The following is a 19914-nucleotide window of genomic DNA, read 5'->3' on the forward strand; positions in this document are numbered from 1 at the left end:
AGCCTGCCCAGTTCCAAGCGTGCAAAAGGCTGGACTTATTTCTAAGCTGCTTTCCAGACAATGGGTCATTTGCTTGTCTGCAAATGCAAATGGAGATATTTGATGGCTCAAGAGTTGGGAGTTTGCATTGTAATCAGAAGGTTGCCGGTTCGAGCCCCGGCTCGGACAGTCCCGCTCGTTGTGTCCTTGGGCAAGACACTTCACCCGTTGCCTACTGGTGGTGGTCAGTGCGCCCCAGGGTGGCTGTGGTTACAATGTAGCTGCCATCACCAGTGTGTGAATGGGTGGATGACTGGATATGTAAAGTGCTTAGGGGTCCTTAGCACTACACAAATACAGGCCATTTACCATTTTACATCATTATTTCTGTATTATGATGTTTTATTTTTCTAGAATTCTAGTTTTTGGTTAGTGTTTATGGATTTTATTTATATTTGATTCTCTGAATTTTCTTTGTATTTGGTTGAGTATCCTTAACAAAACAGGGAACCACAGGGAGAAACACACAGCATGAGGGAGATCATGACACTGACACAGAAACACAGGGCTTAAATACACTGGGAAATAACAAGGGGAATGAGACACAGAAGGAGAGCACAGCTGGGGGAAATCAGAACTGACAAGACAAGGAAGCAAAGTAGGATACACTCACATGAGACAGACCTTCAAAGTAAAACAGGAAGTAGCACAGACGCAGACAACTAAGAGCATAATACAAAAACTCAGAGACACAAGAAACTCAAAACACTGGGTCACCGGCCCAGGACCGTGACAATTTCCTGCACCCCTGTTACTTTAGTTCCTGTTTTATTTGGTCTCTTGTGCTTTTCTATTAGTTTTAGTTCCCAGAAGTTAATGTATTGATTAGTTTGAGCTGTGTTCTCCTGTGTGCGACCTTTTGATTACCTTGTGTTTGTGTATTTACAGCCATGTTCTTCCCTTTAGTCTTTGTCAAAGTTTGTTTGTCTTCTTGTGTGCTCTCTGCCTGAAATGTATTTAGCTGCCTTCTTCTATGAACTTTTGTATTCTTGCAAGTAAAGGCTGTGTATTTACTTTTGGAACCTGCGTTTCCATTCCGGTCATGCAAACTCAGATACCGAAGTGACAACACGAAATGTGTTTTTGCACGAGTTGAAGTTCTTTGTCAGACTATATTTGGATTTTTTATTTGTTACTTTAGTTACAAAAGCTGGGACAAGCTTAGTGATTCTCTTCAAAGGCAGTGGGAAAAATTGAGGAATATTGCAAAATGTCATAATAGCTTCTGAAAATGTTATTGCAACATTTCTGTTTGTCGTCCTCGTCTTGTTGGCAGATAGGGGCACATACTTGTGGGTTTTCAGTGCAGCTGTATTCGTGTGAGTAATGTAACATGAAACTAATTATTAGCCAGGTCAAACTCCTGTTTTCTCAGACAGGTTTCATTAGACAAACCTCGCTTTCTCCTGGCTAATGTCAGATTACCCACAAACACTGACAAATATCTTGGTACCATATGTAGCATCTGGCTGTCCAAACAGCTGTGCTGGGGGCTAGTCATTTGTTAACGTAGTGATTTGTAGACTTCATTTCTAAGCTAACAACTTTACTCACTGAGCTAAAGCATTCACATGCAGGCATAAGGAAATACAATTTAAGTTTCTGACATATAAATCAGTTGACAGCTGCTAGAGACGCTCAAGAGACTAAATGTTTAAACTATACTGCCATTAGTTCAAATATTGGCAATAAAAGAATATTTAATAGATTTTAAAAAGTGTTTCACAAAAGACAAACAAGGAAATCATGTCTTCTTTTTGTTGTTCCTGTTTAATGACACAGGCTAAGAGAAAACAAATGCGTTACAGCAGTCCCAGTGCACAGCTCTTTTTGCTGGAGACACCCAGCAGTAGATCCTAGAGCTGACTGCAAGTGGTCCAAGACTGGGGGTAAAGTCGAAGAGAGGCCTGCTGGGGATGAAAAATGCAATCACAGAGCTGAAGGCTGCCGGTACAGAGTGACTTCATCTGTAAAACATGATGCAGCAAAACACACAAGACTGGAGGAGGAGGAGGAAAAGGTGGAGGTGGAGGAAAAACATTGCGACTAAATGTGCAGACAGTGTGGAGGCGAATGTCAACATGTTCCTGATAGAGACATCTGCACATCTTGTTCTTTCTAGATTTTCATTTCCTTCCTTCCTGATTTCTCTCACACAGCCTGTGACTGACACTTCAAATATGTGAAAGAAAAAGGCTGTTTAATTTCTCTGTACAGCAGTTGGTGCTTTAGTAGGGCTGTGCCCTTCCATGGTATCTTCTGCGATAACACTGACTTAATAAAATATTGTTGCTATAGCAATGGCATGTATTCATGTTCCAAAGTGCGCACAACAAGACAAGCCCAAGTATGTCGGACAGCAAGGGCCGCATGAGCCTCTAATGACAATTCAGCACCTACAAATTGATAAAAAAAAAAAAAAAATGTAAGAAAACAGTTTCTGCTGTTTCACCACTTGGGGATGAAAAAGCACAACACAGACTAAAGCCAGACGACGATGGAGGAGATACAAGCAGCTGGCGATGTGTGACCCGAAGGGTAACACATAAGTCCACTGAGCTTTGCTAAGTGCACTTCATATAACAGGAGGACCAAACTGTGCAAATTACCAATGTGGTCACGTGGTGGAAAAGCAGGGCTCTAAGCAGCTGATTAAAAAGCTCAACCCAAGACACAACATCCCAGGTTTTATTATGTGACAGTGTTGTGCAACTCCTGAAGTGTTACAAAGTGAACATAGTTTTGTTATTGTTGAACTGAAGCGTTTAAAGGAGTTATTTTATACAGAAATGTTCCTGGGAAAACACCAACTAGGCTGCTTTTGTGCTTACATTTGACTTATGCTGTGTTACTGGATATAATGCTGTGTCAATACTACTGCACTACAGCGCTGCTGCTGGCACCGCGATTCACACCTCAAATTAGGAAGTGTGTCATCAGTGACAGTAGCTCATCGGAAAAGAAGGAAAATGCTTTTCGTACACTTACACATGCTACTGCCCGCGAGCATCCATAAAACATCATTAAATTTTTTTTATATACCATCAGAAATATCATTATCATAAACGGTTTTGAAATACCATGACATAGTTTTGAGGCTCACCCCTATAACTCAGGTGATTTTTTAATGTAATATTTATTTTATGTAAAGTTAAAAATTTTACAATGTTATATTAGGGAAATTTAAGGAAAAGAATTCAAGGGGCTAAAAATGGAAAAAAAAAAGTAAAGCCCTCAGATGGAAATTTAGGAGAAAAACTGGCAATTTTACAAGACAACAGTTTTTTTCCTCTCATATATTCGTCATGTTTTCTCAACTCTGTAAATTTCCTTGTAAATGTCAGGTTTTTTTGTGTAATTTTCCATTTTCATAAATGTGTTTTTCTTGTTAATCTGCCAGATTTCATATAAATGTTTCCATTTCTTTTGTATACTTTTGCCAGTTTTGTTTTTAACTAGTACATAGCAAATTCAAACAAAAACATACTAAAATAAGCACCAAAAAACCAAAATGTCAACAGTAAAGCTGCACAAATACAGTATATCAATCTTTAAAGCCTCTGTGTGTGCCACACAGAAAAAGAAGACACTGTAGCTCAGCAGATGAGTGAGCAGGAGAGACTGTACAGCTAAGACAAAGCAGCCCTCTGTATCCAGCACAATCAGCTGTTCACTCATTGTCCAAACACCATCACAGCACAGCTCAACAGCAACAGCTACAACCATCAGGCTTCTGCTGTCAAAGCTTAACAGTCAAAAATGTGTGGTTAAAATTGCAGAAATTATTCTAGAGCAAATATTTTGAATAACATTAATGTCATCATTAAGCTTTCTTTTTTGGATGTTAGTACCTGCATGCTTGCCAGAGTGTGGTTAAACACACACTCTGGGTTGAGTGCCTGCAGATAATCATCTTCTACATCAAAATACTGCAGGATAGAGCAGGGCGATATGACCAAAAATATTTATCATGATATACATTTGAAAATTTGCGATAACAATATAACTGATGATATAATTGACACTAGACAAAACACTTTACAACTCCACAACTTTATTAGTGCAAAAAAACCCCAAAACATCAACGTATTTCCACTTAACAAGCAGCTGTTTTTTATGTGCATTAAAGTTATATAAACATGTAACAGTGCAAATGCAAATTCCTCGCTGACAGTTTAACCAAAAGGCATTTCCAGTGGAAACTGGCCGACATATCCTCAGCATAACCACGTATAATATCCACAAAACTTAAAGAGAGGTTATACACACACAATACTGTAATATTATGTTGAACCACAGTACGTATCACTCCGCGAGGCTCCTGCCTACGATAGCCGTAATGCTCCGACAATCCATCAAGCGGTGTTGGTTCGTAGCTCAGCAAAGTCGTACTAAAACATTTGACAGATTTGTACATAAAATTGTTTCGAGGTCAGTAAACACAACCTGAATTCATACATAAGGCACACGGGATTATAAGGGGCTCTGTCGATTTTCAGAAAAATCAAAGGATTGATTTTAAGTGTGCCGTATTTTCCAAAAAACACGGTAATAACGACGGCCCGCTAGCATGCTCTACCAAAAGTAGTGCTTTGTTGTGTATCTGACGGACCACACCACTGAAGCTGCAGCATTTTTACAAACCAATTCTGGTTCATCCGTTTCATTCAACGATCCGCTTTCTCCCTTCTCATTCTCCGTCGCCGCCATGCTTTTGCCGCCATGTGCGTATGAAAACAAAGGCACTGCGCATGCGCGTTTTACCCATATTCTATCACGATATTTAATTTTCTTATCGTTGCCCAACATTATAGTGGTATTACTGTGAACGGTATGATATGGCCCAGCCCTACTACAGCACCCTCCATCTTCCACCTCACATTTACATCTTCCTGTTATAGAAAGTCCAATCCACTCACCGATCTGTACAGGAAGCCCAGTTTGTTTAATGCGTGTATGAAAGCGCATGTAGAGCACTCATTGGTGCATCTGTCAAAGACAGAAATTCAACAATTCCTGATGAATGTTTGGATGGGCAACGGTAAATGTGTGTTGAACTTTGATAAAACACGAATATAAGATGGAAAAAAAGTAGATTTATTTTAAAAAGGTTAAGAGCTGTGCTGGTCCACAGCTCCAGCAGTGTTAGTGTCATATTAAAAAACACGGACCATCGTATCTGTTACACATTTTGCTGAGAGAATGATCACCACGTCCACTGAACACCTTCAGTGAGAAAAAGATATCACAATGTTTTAATTGTTTTTACTGCTATGCTGTGGAAAAATTCATCAGCTGTAATAAAACCCATCTGATTAAAGTGTACTGAAAATTAAAGTAATAACACTGCAGCAAGCACCACATTACCTCATAAAAAACACAATGCACAGGGGGAACTTCTAATTCCAACTGTATAACTGAATAACTGCTTAAAATTTCAGTATTAAAGCTTTGTATGCTGCTTAAAAGAAAAATCTGCGATAAAACAGCACAAACCCGTACAGAAATATGAAGCTGAAAGGTCAGAGTGGGATGAGCATTGATGGAGGCCAATTTTACTCCCCAGACACTCCGAGTATGAGATGGCTTCAGGCAGGATCCTCACATCAACCTGCAGACGCCTGAGAGAGAAACAGAGGCTAATATTTCTCTCTTCAGTAGTGTTAAGAGGACGCGACCCTTTGCTTCTTATATTTTCACAAAGCAATAAGAGATGATAGAACGAATCTTTATATAATACACAAACACAACCACAGAGTGCACACACCTGAGGCCTGACCACGGAGTACGATAAGGTGCTTATTGAAGCAAGTACAGGTTTAACCCTGGCTTTTCAGGTTTAAGATCCTAGTTCAACACAGCAACTTATGCTGCAGACCTAACCCACTCTGCCACAGATAACGCTCTGGGTAAGAGACCAGAAGGTACGAAACCACCTCCTACAGACCGATCAATCCGCTGGAAAATAGCACCAATATTCCCAGAAGAAGCTGGATGCGGGTCTGAAGTCTTTCAATATCAGTTTTTCAATATCATCTAAAGTCTTCAATGAGAAAAGCATCAACAAGAAACTGATTATTAGAAACCACTTTATTTAACATTTATATGCCCGCTCTCAGACCATTAACACCACTGGTGCAGCAGCTGAAACAATAAAGCTGCCCTACACGCATCTAAACATCATTTTAATGTAATCGCTCAGTTTTGTTTGTGTGTTAATGACAGAGCCGTAACACTGATGAGTATCAATTTACACAATCAGCAGTTCTGCTGCATTTCTTTACCGGCTTCAAATTGGCTAGACTTTATTAATATGGTAAGTCCTTTCCAGTCATACTGGCCAAAGCCCTGAAAGCACACACATTCATGCAGCTCTGATAATAAACATTTCCTCTCTCACACTGTTGCTTATTCTGCAGCAGCTGTGTTGCTTTCATCTGTATTGTGAGTTTAACCTCTTCATATGTGTCTAATATTCCAGTTTACCTTTATGAATCAGCCGCATCGCTTCCTGTGTACTCACTGATGTTTGTAATTGGTCAGATGCTGCCAACGCCGCCGCTTTGATGTGAACACGCTCGCAGCTAGATTGATAAACCCTGAGTTGATACCTACCTTCGTGTGACTGTTTAGCCTGAATGCTGATGTCAGAGTGAGATATCTGAAACACATCCTGGGTATGCTGAAGGTGCTTTGTAGTGCAGGCTGCTGATACAGGACGAAACAAATCTTCAATAATCCTGTGACATTTCAAAATGTCCTCATGACACATCTGCAGTCACAGTTAAAAGATTTGCAGTCATATGTGAAAATCTTAACCAGAGAGTGTTCTAATAGCAAATCATCGATGCATAAATCATGTCCTAAAAAAAAGATTTTTACAACTTATTTTGACCAGTCAGCTTCTTTTCTACCTGTTAGGCTTTAATTTCAACTTTAAATATTAGTCCTCAAAGAAAAAATGGAACCTGCCACTGTACTGAGTTGTATTGAACTATGGGATAGCAATGAGAGAGCCTGACAGCCATCAATCACGACATGTGCCACTAAATCAACCATCAAACTGAAGAAAAGCAGCTGAAGATCAACACTGACGGTAACCACTAACATGTGACAGCACTGTTCAGGCTCGCCTGCAGTCTCTGCTGGACATGTGTGAATAAATTGACTAAAACACACTAAAGAAATGCATTTTTGTGACTGTAACTCGTGAAATACAAAGTGTGCTGCATAATCTGTACAACTTAAAGTCAAATGAAGGTCTACTCTTGCCCACATTGTTCCCAGTTTTACTGTAATTAATACAACTAGAACTTACCCAACAAGAAACACCCAGTCCATGGTGGGAAATTAAAACCCATTAAAACATAGCTTAGATGTACACAGTCATAGATACCTTAAATTATAAATATTATGACTGGTCTTCTTCGCTCTTTCAATGTAAGGATTATGCAGACAGAAGAACCACGCAGCCTATTTAGTGCGGTGCTCAATCACCGCGACATCGTTCAGCTGGCCAGGACATAAAGTCGCTGTTACACGGACGCGGCTCGTGACATAAAAACCGTTATTCACTGTGTGTGACCAGTACTGACATGACATGACAGACCGCAGTAAAATCCCAATGACGGTGTAAAAAAAAAACCCCAAATAAATTAAGGTTTTCCTACCTGAAGGACGTCAGTTTTCCCGCCGCTGTCCGTTTTCTCCGTCTCGTTTTGAGCCTTTAGTTTTTAAAATGGGTTCTGAGGCACCAGCCGAATGCTGCAGTGGTCTCGTGCAGCAGCGCAGCCTCACACACATGCACGCAGTCGGCTCCGCGTGTGCCGCTGATGATGATGATGCCGCGCGAGCTCCGGACAGGGAAACAACAGAAGTGCGGGCACTGGGCGTCCGCGAGGGGCTCCGTTCAACCTGTTGCTTACGTCACGACAGCGCTCTCCACGTTCACATTACAGGTGCTGAGCTTTTTGCTCACTTTGGAGCTAATCGCCTGAGTGAAAATCAATCGCAACCATTTAAATACCTGATAAATGCATTTTTAAGGCTCGTTCAAGTATAAATATCAGCCTGTTTGGACATAGAGCTTTTGTCTTTATACAGCCGCTTTATTGTATTATATCAGGGTTTTACTTAATTGTTTATTCTAATTTATTTAGATGTTCACTTATTGGGCTCCTTTATTTACCTGTTTATTAAATTCAATTGAGCACGTGAGTTTTGTGTAATATTTACATTGCTGAGCTTTTATTTTGTGATGTTGCATTTCATTTAACTACTCTGCAATAAAATATGATCTTATGGGTTGATGTTACTGTTTTGGTTGCTGTAAGATGGATTTCCCAACTTTTTCCTCAGAATTCTGGGATTAAAGACAAAACTCTGAAAAAAAGATGTCCCCACTTTTTTTTCTTTTTCCATTGGCCCTAATCTTCTTCCGTAACAATCGTCATTCCAATCTAATAAGAAAAAAAGGACCTTAAAAAGTTTGCTGATTTTGCCCCAAACTGTGATTTTAAATGCTTCTTAAAACCCAGTGGAAGTTACAGTTCTCCACTACATTTAAATTCAGGATTCCCTGAGTACCATGCTCCTCTGCTAAAAAGTCTGGTAGTATATTCTAAAATAAGTGGACAAAATGTTCTTGTCTCTATTACTGTTAAGTCAGAGGCTGCATTAGAGTGTCAAAAGGTTGAAAATGAACTCAAATACTACAAAATAAATATACATTCTGTATAAAAACATCTTCAGACTAACACTGTGATGGATATGTTTCTTAAACCGATGTACATGTAGGTCCATAAATATTTGGACAGAGACAACTCTTTCTTTCTTATTATGGTTCTGTACATTACTACAATAAATTTTAAATGAAACAAATCAGATGCATTTGAAGTGCAGACTTTCAGTTTTAATTCAGTTGGTTTAACAAAAAGATTGCATAAAAATGTGATGAGCTAAAAAAATTTCCTTCATTTCAGGGGCTCAAAGTAATTGGACAAATTACATAACTGAAAATAAAATGTTCATTTCTAATACTTGGTTGAAAACCCTTTGCTGGCAATGACAGCCTGAAGTCTTGAACTCATGAACATCACCACATGCTGGGTTTCCTCCTTTTTGATGCTCTGCAGGCCTTTACTGCAGTGGCTTTCAGTTGCTGTTTGTTTGTGGGCCTTTCTGTTTGAAGTTGGGTTAAGATCAGGGACTGATTTGACCATTCAAGTATATCTCACTTCTTTGCTTTAATAAACTCTTTGGCTGTATGGTTTGGGTCATTGTCCATCTGTATTATGAAACTCCGCCCAATCAATTTGACTGGATTTAGCCAGATTTCAGCAGACAGTAAGTCTCTGAGTTCATCCGGCTGTTTCTGTCCTGTGTCACATCATCAATAAATACTAGTGTCCCAGTGCCACTGGCAGCCATGCACGCCCAAACCATCACACTGCCTGTTGTATGCTTTGCATCATAAGCTGTTCCACACCTTCTCCATGCACTTTTCTTGCCATCATTCTAGAGGTTGATCTTGGTTTCATCTGTCCAAAATATGTTTTTCCAGAACTGTGCTGGCTTTTTTAGATGTTTTTTAGCCTTTCTATTCTTGAGGCTTATCAGTGGTTTGCACCTTGCAGTGAAATCTCTGTATTTACTTTCATGTAGTCTCCTTCTTCACCTCCTGAAGAGTGCTGTTCACTTGGTTGACTGTTGTGAAAGGGATTCTCATCACCATGAAAATGATTCTGCGTCCTGGAGCACTTCCGTTGTGTTTTGGAGTTTGCGCGTGCTTCGGAGCTTGTACGTGCTTTGGAATTTGTACGTCGTGCTTTGCAGTTTGTATGCGCTTCAGAGTTTGTAAGTGTTTTGTGAGTTTGTAAGTGTTTGTGAGTTTGTAAGTGTTTTGGAATTTGTAAGTGTTTTGGAGTTTTGTACGTGTTTTACAGTTGGTACGTGCTTTGTCTCTAGAGGCCACCATAAATTTGAATGTGGATACCCTCAAAAGAAAGCTGAGAGTCTACACATTATGTCCATGTCTGTGGTGATTTTGTGTGTCTCTGTTTTACATTAGAGGAGATGCTGTGGTGGTAAAGAAGACGTTTGGCAGAAGACATTGCCAAACACGAGGAAATGTCAGACTACAGTTGTTATTACATAACCACAGCCTGGCCTGATCCGAATTCCAGTTTCCAAAGTTTAATTTGAGGGAGGAAAACATTCAAACAGAGCACAGATTTTCCAGTTGAGAGCTAGTTTAAAAGTCCGTTAAAGAAGAAACCTGAGTATTGAGTCTTTTCATCCTTAATGGTCTTTAGAAGCCTGCACATAAAACAGAATATCTTTGGGAAAAGGGAAGTTGGACCCCTTGAGACAATTTTCAGTTTAATGCAGGATATTGTTTGAAACATATTTTGGTTTTTTTTAATAACACAGACTGCCAGGTCTGAACAGTGAAGTTGGTGCAGAATATCTTAAAACTGCATTGTTTGTGAAGGTTCTCAGTCATCCAGGTCATTGTAGTCTAAGGAGCTTGGAAAGAAAAGCGTCTGGAAATCTTTAAGTTTCTTGAAGATGTTTCACCTCTCATCCGTGAAGCTTCTTCAGTTCTAAGGTCAACTGGTGGAGAGTCCCAGATTTTTCAGTCCTATTAGAGTGTCCACAGGAGGGTCATGGACGAGCGCATGTAAAAAAAAAAAAAAAAAATTCAAAAAAAGTTTTGAGCGAAGAAAAGCTAAATTTGAGTGAACAAAATTAATTGCTGCATGCAAAAACTGTATTTCAGTGTTTTCTATTATCCACACACACACACAATAGCAGCCCTTCTCGCTCAGTTTTTGCATTTGCGTTCGCTCGCAATGTGTTGCTTGTTAACTGCAACAACAATACGTCATTCAAGTGGAACAGCGAAGCGCAAGTACGAAAGCCAAGGGGGTTGTCATATGATTCGGAAGGCATTGTGGGCATTGTAGGCCTTCTGGGCTCAGCCGATCAGATACTGGCTGAGCCCAGAAGGCCTACAATATACCGGGCATTTTGCCGTAATACGGGCAGAAATATTGCCGTTAAGTGCCTTCGTAACTTGAATTTTTCATTGAATGGGGTATTCGTAAGTCGGGGTTCCACCGTATTTTAAAATGACTAGCCCTTCAAATCATAATGTGTTTACTGAGGTAACAAAACAAGTGATTCAATGGCTATCTTCCCACAGACCTATATAACTGGAATGCTTTTTGGCAGTCAGAGAAGTTGTGCCATGGTGGTCATTAAAATAATGCAGGTTTAAGAGATGCTTGAGACCCAGAAGCTAAGTCCATTTTTTATATCAAATAGGCACTGTAGAGTCTGTGGGCCACGTCCGGCCTTTTGGTTGTCCCTGGCGTAAACGTAAGGAAGTATACATCATTTCAGCCACCAAACAGTCTTTGATAAACTTCCCATCACACAATGTTTTGTGCACTTTTGTGGGGAATCGCTTGATGTGTAAAGCCCGGTAAAAGGTCCTTGCTGCTTTTGCAGATTGGCAGAGTGTTGCCATGGCGACTTGATGTACCTTTAATCATAATGCATTGAATCTGGTCAACAAGGCATGGGTCGCCACGGTAACAGAGTCATTACAAAACTGGCATGCACAAAGGAGACACCAACCGCCCGCCCGCCCACACACACACACACAGACACACACACACAGACACACACACACACAGGGGAAACAGTTTTATTAGAGAGCATGTGTGACAATGCTGAGTAAAAAGCTTAAAAGTAAAAGTTCGCATCCACCAGTGACCTTCCGCATTGCTGCATCCCAGCCTGTGACGTTCAAAGAGTTCAGTCGCTGCTCGAGAGATCGAGGACTCAACAACCCCGAGCAGACTATTGTCAGATATCATTAAGAAGTTTCCACAAAGAAAGGTTAGCTGTTCAATCACAATGTTTTAGATAATCTTTTTGTTAAATCCAACAATGAAAAACTGCCCCAAAACCATATCACAGTCTGGAGTAAGCTCCACCACCTGTGTAACCCTAGCTTGGATAAGTGGGTGGATGTTTTCTTATCCTTGTGTCTGATTAAGTACACCTGCTCTTTATTGTCCCTCCCTGAGTCTCTGTCAGGTTGCATGCTCGATGTTTTCTCATGGCTCTTTGTGCTTCTTGATTTCTCTTATTTGCCCTTTTCAGATGTTTTTCCTGCCATCATCGTGCGCCACCTTTTGTATGCATACTAGTTTTTCTTTTCCAAGTTTTTTAGTTTCAAAGTAATTAAAGTGCTACTACAATGCCCTGAATACCTGTCAGCTTCACTTTTAATCAGTTGTTTTGGTTACAAGCACACATTTCACTTCTTTCATCTCACCACACTGATGTCAAATAAAAGCATTTTATTGTCTGCACATTCTTCAAGGTTGTGCAACTGGAGCAACTTTTTTCTAAGCACAGCAGTCAGCACATGACAGGTGTTTAATTATACTTATGCAAGATCCTGTTCCACTTTTAATGTTACTGACTATTTGACTGACTGAAATTACATAATTGTGGATAATTTATACATTTATAACAACTCTACAGGGGGTCTCCTTTTTTTGACCTCACCTATTTGAATTTATTGAGGCTTAAAGTTCAGGCTGCACCTGCAATGATTGACTGGTGTGTTGCCATTAGCTCCCTGCTAGACTTCATCTCAGCTAATCTGAGTCAGTGAACAATGCTGTTGGTGCCTTTTGTAGGATTTTGTATTTAATCTGACCAGTAATATGTTTTTCTGTGTGGTAGCCTCTCCAAGGAGTTTGTCCTTAATTTTTGATGACTGAAGTTCATGTATTTTATTACTCTGCAGCACCTAGCAGGTATCTGTATCTGTGTGATGCTCCTGGGCAGTTTATAAATGCAGTTTGTTAACTAAGCTTGCTAGCTCCACTTTCAATGCAACACTCTACCCTTTTGTCCAGATACGGTCACTTCTGTCTCAAAAACACAAGGCTGCTGAGGTCTCCTACACTATGTTGCCAAAAATATTTGCTTATCTGCCTTCACACTCATATGAACTTAAGTGACAACCCATTCTTAGTCCATAGGGTTTAATAGGACTCTTAAAAGCATCAACTCTTCTGGGTTGAGAAGTGTTTATGGGAATTTTTGACTGTTCTTCCAGAAGCATATTTGTGAGGTCAGACTCTGATGTGGGATGAGAAAGCCTTGCTCATAGTGTCCACTCTAATTCATCCCAAAGGGGTTTTATCAGGTTGAAGTGAGGATTCTGTGCAGGCCAGTCAAGTCTTGCTCATCCATGTCTTTATGAACCTTGATTTGTTCACTGGTGCACAGTCATGTTGGAACAGGGTCCATCCACAAACTGATCCCATAAAGTTTGGAGGCTGTAGTTGTCCAAAATGTCTCTCCCCCAACTTTACTCTTGGCATAGTGCAGTCAGACAATTACTGTTCTCCTGACAACGCCAAGCCCAGGCTCGTCCATCAGATTCCCAGACAGAGAAGTGCAATTCATCATCCAGAGAACACGTCTCCACTGGTTTAGAGTCCAGTGGCAGTGTGCCATAGACCACTGCAGCCGACGCTTGGCAGGCTTGGATGCAGCTGCTCAGCCATGAAAACCCACCACATAAAGATTTTGAAGGTTTGGATTTCCTTAGTGATTGAAAGCTGGTGACCTCTGCACTATCCTCAGCATCCACTGAGTGATTTTGTGTGGCCTACACGTCATGGCTGAGTTGCTGTCAATTGCTTTCATTTTGTTATAAAACCACTAACAGCTGACTGTGCAATGTTTGTAGCGAGGAAATTTCACTAACGGACCTGATGCACAGGTGACTTCCTGTCACGGTACCATGCTGGAATTCACTGAGCTCCTGCATGTCTAGGTGCTTGATTTGATACACCTGTGGCCACGGAAGTGATCCGAACACCTGAATCCAATGATGTGGACACGTGAGTGAACATTTTTGGTGATATAGTGTATATGTGCTTGGTTTCTACTGATGCTCAAGCCAAATTTTGGTAGGACATACATTAAAAGTATTTTTAAGGTGTTATAAATGGGTTTCTGTAGCATTGCTAGAGAAATTTTGTTTTTAAAACAACAAAAGATTCCTTTCAGATCATTTTATAAAACAATGGACTCCACCTGCAGATGCTGCCAGACTCACGTTAGACATTCAGCTGATGCTCCTGTTCATAGTGGATTACAGTGCGATTCAAATCATAATCCACTCCCTCTCGACCTGCCATTCAGATAAAACTAAACTTCACTGTGCACACAGAAGAAGAAAGACGAGGTGGGCTGAAAACTATTCAGCTCTCACACCTCCTCACTGCTCTGTCTTCTTTAATCCTCAGGTGAAAATGAAAAATAAAATCTCTTTTTATCTCAGTGTTTATTATTCCCTGCACACTCCATGTCTTCTTTTCTGGTAAGTTTCCTTTTCCTCCCTCAGTATCATGCAGAGTGCTTGAGAAGCCCATTAGGATCCCTGCAGGCCACATGTGGAGCATTAAACAGAGACGTATATATTCTGGCCCAACAGCACTCTGTGCTCTGCTGCGAACACTTTTCCTCAGAAAAGGACAAAAAAAGGACCAAATTAAATCATGTAACAGGCTGTGAGATTATTTAAGCTTCAGTTCGAATTATTTTGCCATGAGAAGGAATCATCCAGGAAAACAAAGAAGATGGAGAAGATCAGAAACTAATTCACACATAAAGATGATTGTACAGTTACAAAACTGCATATTTTAAACTGAGTGACTTCAGAACATTTATGTAGATGTAGAAGAACGACGGTGACACAGGTAAGGTCTGACATACGCACAAGTTTGCATACTTTTTTGTCTTTACAAATTCACACTCAGTGAGTTTGAATGGGAGATTTTCAAGAAAGCTCCAAACCACAGGATAAGTCACACACACACACACACACACACACACACACACACACACACACACACACAACTTCATGCTCATCTGGAGGATCAGCACTCAGGCATCGGGTGACGGGTTCAGGAGACGTCAGAATAACATAATGAGTTGAACTCAAGTAAGTCTTCAGAAACTGCGTGCAAAACAGAAAATCCTCTGGAGGGATGGAGTGATGCGTGAGTGTGTGTGTGTATGTGTGTATGTGTGTGTGTGTGTGTGTGTGTGTGTGTGTGTGGGTGTGTGTGTGTGTGTGTGTGTGTGTGTGTGTGTGTGTGTGTGGCCAGCACTCCTCTGCAGTGATCTTCCTCTGCAGTGGAGGCTGTTATGTAACAAAGAAAAGGGAGGGAGGGAGGTCTCCACTGCAATACCGAGCACACACACACACACACACACACACACACACACACACACACACACACACACACACACACACAGATTAAACCCATCATCACATACACACTCGCTCAGTCAGGCATCTTTCTGAACGCCTCGGTGCTTCTTTACGTCGTGCACACACACCCACTCAACCCCATCCACACACACACATTTTCATATCTTAGTGAGGACATCTCATTGCTCTCCCTAGCAACTTACCCCAACCCCTACCATCAAAAATGAATGCCTAATCCTAACCCTCAGCCTAAACCTGACCACAACCTAACTGTAACCCTGACAAAACCACATTTTGAGTCTCAAGGATACCTTCAAACTTGCGGGGACAGGAATTTTGTCCCCATAAGTGACTGTTGGTCCCCACAAGTATAGTAGCATGCCAAATGTTTTTTTGTCCTCACAAAGACACACAGAGTGTGGAGAACACAGTAATCAATCACCACCTAGTGTTGTGGTTAACCTCTGCTGTCTGTCACTTTCCTCTGTGAAGCCAGGATCCAGTTTGTGTTTCACACAGTGACAGAAAACGCCATGTGGAGTTTAATTATTCGACTGTAAGACGATGTTTCTTTCTTCAGTGTTAAATCATAGGGCAACAGTACAGAGCGCTACATAATTTCTGGACAATATCCATCTACTCATCCATCAATTTTCTTCCACATATAGTGATAGCAGGCCAAGGGGGCTATTCCAGTAACATTTTCCAGTTCATTACCTTGACAATCCCTGTGATCCTGGAGCTGTGTTGATCTGCTGCTCTGTGACTCTACAGAGAAGCATTGGGGTAATTTGCTGTGTAGGCTGGGTGGTAAGCAAAGGCAGAGATCTGCAGTATCTTGACCTCCAGCTTTGGAGCCATTAGTTGAACAACAGTACTATTCCGATTTTCTGGCAACAGTTTTTCCTGGTTTCTTGCACCTGGGCTGTCACAGTATCAATAATGACATCATCACAAAACTTCACAGCTTTAAAAAGTTTATTTAAACATTTTATTAGCTTCTATTAGCTTTAGAGTTTGGGGGCTCGTCCTGTGGTATTGGGGTGGAAGTTGGAGGTTTGGACGGTCCGAGGTTGTCGAACGGACAGGCACAAGCCAGTGGTCTGACGTGAGTGGGCATAAGCCGGCTTATACAAAGGTAAGGCACTACCTGTTGAATCTATTTCCAAAGTGTGCCAAATTGGACATGATAAAATTAAAGTCTACTCACTGAAATTACTGGTAGATGTCTGTTTTGATTTTAATGAAAATCTCATGAGAACTGAAGCTGAAGTAATGATAATGAAACGTTGAAAGTGACAGTACTGAGTATTTAAAGCAGTTGGACTGCTGATTGATCTTTTAATAACTTGTTACGTGACAATTGCCTAATTACTATCTTAGATTATTAATTGATAACCCTCTTGTCCAAATTTGGTCACTTATGGCTCTCAAAAATAAAATGTTGGATGACATCCATCGTTTAAGTCGGTGTTTTTAAGATTCTTTCACTTGTGTGCGACCTTTTTAACTTTTGTTCTGCTCAAATTGTTCCACTTGTTTTCCAAACACTTTGTGTCTTTTTGTTTGTTGAGTTTAGGTTTTATGGTCTTGTCTAGTTTCTCCTGCAATGCTTTTAGGTGTTTTCATTTGATAATTCACTAAAGTTACATTTATATTTTTCAGTTTTTCCTTTGTTATCCTGCACATGTCACTTAACAACTTTTTAAAACGCATCATTCATCACTTACAGCCTTTTCTAAATTCTCCTGTGTTGCTCCAATCCGATATCATTTTGTTTCACTTTCACACTCCTTTCTCTTCTCCGTCTTGTTGTCATTTCAGTTTTTCCGTCTCCTCCTCCTTGTCCTTGTCGTCGATGCGTCACACTCTGTCACTCGTCCTTTTTCCACCACCTCAGCAGAACTGATCCTCATTACTCTCCACGCTGCACCAGCAGAGGAGGATATATGACTGGAGTGTGAAAGAGAAGTGTTTTGGGGTTTTTTACTGCAGGGAAAAAGGTATTTTGAGCCGGTTACATATTACAAAAATTACATACCATTAAACGTATATTGGCTATTTTATTATGTATTTATTATGTATTCAGTACTTTAGGTTTAGGGTTTAAAAATCACTCTTACCTTTATTTTTTTAAAACTTGCTTAGGGATAGGCAAAAAATAGCTTGGGTAGGTTTAAGCATTGAAAAAGAACTTGTTTAGGTTTCTCCCTGTATGACTCACCAAAGTGGATCATCTGCCTCCATCTCACTCAATCCCTGAGTGACACGAAGGACCCACATGATGTGAAAAAGCGAGTTTTTACAGGACTTTATGCAGTGCTGTAAAAAAGTACAGCCTCACTAAATACCAGCCAAATGCTGCAAATCCAGTGCACTTGATTAACAGATCATCAGGAAGTGTGAGCAGTTTGCTGGTCTGGAGGATTCAGGTGTGTTTACGCGGGGCTTCCCAGGAGCGGACGCCCCAGCAAATTCACCCTAGGGTTAGACCGTGCAATGCTCAGAGAATCTGCAAAAACCCAAGAGCTCCATCCCAGACTCTACAGGCCTCAGTCGGCATGTTAAATGTTAAAGTTAATGACAGTTCAATTAGAAAAACACTGAACATGTGTAGCTTGTTTTATAAAGGCTGACAGGAGAAAGCCTCTTCACCCTTAAAAAGAAAAACAGCAACATGGGTCAGGTTTGCAAAGCTGCATCTGAACAAATCACAAGCCTTCTGAAGCAATGAGACCAAAGTGGAGATGTTTGGCCATGACGCACAGCACAAACACCTCATACCAGCTGTCAGCACGGCGGTGGAGGCGTGAGGATTTAGACGTGTTTTGAAGCTACACGACCTGGAAAGCTTCTGGTCGTTGAGGTGACCCTGAACTCCTCTGTATATCAACGTATTCCAGAATCAAACGTGAGGCCATCTGTCCGACACCTGAAGCTTAGCCAGCACTGGGCCACGTAACATGACAGCGCTCCAAGACAGCAGCAAGGTTGTCCAGTCAAAGTCCAGATCTCAGCCTGATTGAAATGCTGAGGTGGGAGCTGAAATCAGCTGTGCATAAACAAATGCCTGCAAATGTCAATGAACTGAAGCAACGCTGTCAAGAAGAGCGGGCCACAATCACACGAGAGACTGATAAAGTCGCACAGAAACAGATGAATCATGGGGTGTTCTTCACTTTAAATATGAATGCAGAGTCCTGTGAACTGTATACATCTTATTAAAATATATTACTTACAAAATCATGCTAACATGAAAAACACGTGACACTTCATGATCCCAAACAAATCAAATTCTCTTTTGTGATCGTTTTAAGACCAACAACAGATCGGCCTGCACGTGTCAGCTCACGGAGCGTGTCTGTTCAGATGCTGTTTGTTGGTTTTCTGCATGTTTGCCAGTCTTTACATCTGAGCACAGCCAGCAGGCCCGAGTTCACTCAGCTGAAACATTAATGAAAGTTTACAATTATGCAACAGCCAGGACTGAATCCAAAGTGGGGCCACTGGGAGCTTCAAACTGATTCTCACGCAGCTACACGGGCTGTTTCGCACTGAAAACTCTCCTCTATTAACATGAAGATGAAAGTGGGGCTTGGGAAGCTGGCAAACACTAATTACCACTTTTAATTAAAGGAGAAAGAAAAATAGGTGGGATCTAATTTCACAATCGGGAACAGCAGGGGAGGAAAGCTGCAGGCGGCCGTCACAGCGAGACAGATTTAAGCTCATTTCTGCTCCAGGCTCCGCCAAAGAACCGCATTTTGCATAATTGAGACACGGAGCGGCTTTAGAGGTATTGGAGGTATTAGGAAATAATGTTATAAATAAAAAATCCGTATTATTTAACAGTGAGACTCAAGCCTCACACTGTGCGCTGCTGCATGGTGGCGTTGTGTTTTTGGAGGTTTTCCAAATAGATTTTCTTGTAAACAGGAATTATGATGTTACATGATATGGATTCAGCAAGGTGGTGCAAACTGGCACTCATGAAAGTGTGCAGAGCGATCAGCAGCTCCTGCCTGCAGTGCACCAGTTATAACTGCCACTAAATTGTTTTAATAATAAAGAAAAGTTGATGCAATTAAAATAGATTTAATTAAAGTTTAGTCAGAGATGAAAAATGTCGGCTCTCGGGGCGGACAGACAGAAACTATAGAAAATGAAAATAAAAGGAAGGATTTGCTGATCTCCAAAACCCAAGAGCATCTTAGAGAGGCAGTTTTTCAGAAGTATAGGCAGGCAGAGGTTATTACTCTGTCCCTACATCACTAAATCTTCTCCTCCTGCCTGGCAGCTCCATATTCAACATCCTTTGCCCAGTATATGCTCTATCCCTCCTCTGCACATGTTCAAACTCTCTCAGCCTCGCCTCTAACTTGGTCTCCAAACTGCTGAGCTGTCCCTCTGATGGACTCATTTCTAATCTTGTCCCACCTCCTCCAGCTTCACTTCCTCTGTTTTTGACAGTGCCACCACCTGAACCACAGCAGGTCTCACTACTATCATGCAAGCCTTCTCCTTTCACGCTTGCTCCTGTCCTTTATCCCAAAACACCA

General features: G+C 41.0%; 1 protein-coding gene across 2 annotated transcripts in view; it reads right to left on the bottom strand.

Annotated features, from left to right (window-relative positions):
• Window positions 1–7983, bottom strand: part of gdpd4a (glycerophosphodiester phosphodiesterase domain containing 4a) — a 38872-nt gene extending 30889 nt beyond the window's left edge. The window contains exon 1 of one of the 2 annotated variants that reach the window (XM_014329319.2): window positions 7710–7981. The gene's annotated coding sequence lies outside the window, so the exon portion shown is untranslated. Of the gene's footprint in view, window positions 1–7709 lie in introns of both variants that reach the window. The other variant, XM_042214236.1, reaches the window with a different exon arrangement.
• Between the last annotated feature and the right edge of the window lie 11931 nt (window positions 7984–19914).

This window comes from Haplochromis burtoni, unplaced genomic scaffold, assembly GCF_018398535.1.
Source record: "Haplochromis burtoni strain Fernald_Lab_line unplaced genomic scaffold, NCSU_Asbu1 Contig_536, whole genome shotgun sequence".
NCBI lineage: Eukaryota > Metazoa > Chordata > Actinopteri > Cichliformes > Cichlidae > Haplochromis > Haplochromis burtoni.